Below are 830 nucleotides of genomic sequence, written 5' to 3' on the forward strand. Positions count from 1 at the left end.
GCTATGGCTGGAAGACTGCTTGCATGCCAGAATTTGAGTAGATTGTGCAACATAGCAAAAACTCTTTTTAAAAAAAAAATTACAAAAAAAACACACAGTTTTTATCTTCTTGGAAGTTTGCACAAAAAAAATTTAACATAAAAGCAGTGTGCTGAAACTGTGATAGGTCAGGCAATGAGCAATAATTTCAAGAGGCTGAACCTCTTCCCCTAAGCAGCCTGAGGTGACTCACCAGGATGGTCCACTACTCGTTAAACCTGGAGAAGCCCACAAAGTAACACCCGAGAAACTGTGCAGGCCATCAAGGTTATGCACATATGAAAAGCCACCAAGTACCTGAAAGATGTCACCTTACAGAAACAGTGTGTACCATTCTACTGCTACAACAGTGGAGTTGGAAGGTGTGCCCAGGCCAAACAGTGGGGCTGGACACAGGGTCGGTGGCCCAAAAAAAGGGCTGAATTTTTGCTGCACATGCTTAAAAATGCAGAGAGTAATGCTGAGCTTAAGGGCTCCTCTGGTCATTGAGCATATCCAGGTGAACAAAGACCCTAAGATGCGCTGCCAGACGTACCGGGCTCATGGTCAGATCAACCCTTACATGAGCTCCCCCTGCCACATTGAAATGATCCTCACAGAAAAGGAGCAGATTGTTCCTAAGCCAGAGGAGGAGGTTGCACAGAAGAAAAAAATATCCCAGAAGAAACTGAAGAAACAAAAACTTATGGCATGGGAATAAATTCAACATGAAATAAATGCAGATAAAAGTGAAAAAAAAAAGAGGCTGAACCTAAGAGTAATTGAATTTACTGAGGCAGAAAGAGAGGCAG

At 42.9% G+C, this 830-nt stretch overlaps 1 pseudogene; it reads left to right on the top strand.

The window, feature by feature from the left end:
• Positions 1-282: 282 nt before the first annotated feature.
• LOC110595078 lies at positions 283-739 on the top strand (annotated as a pseudogene).
• Positions 740-830: the final 91 nt, after the last annotated feature.

The sequence above is a fragment of the Carlito syrichta genome, unplaced genomic scaffold (assembly GCF_000164805.1).
Source record: "Carlito syrichta isolate Samal-C Ts95f unplaced genomic scaffold, Tarsius_syrichta-2.0.1 Scaffold251038, whole genome shotgun sequence".
Taxonomy (NCBI): domain Eukaryota; kingdom Metazoa; phylum Chordata; class Mammalia; order Primates; family Tarsiidae; genus Carlito; species Carlito syrichta.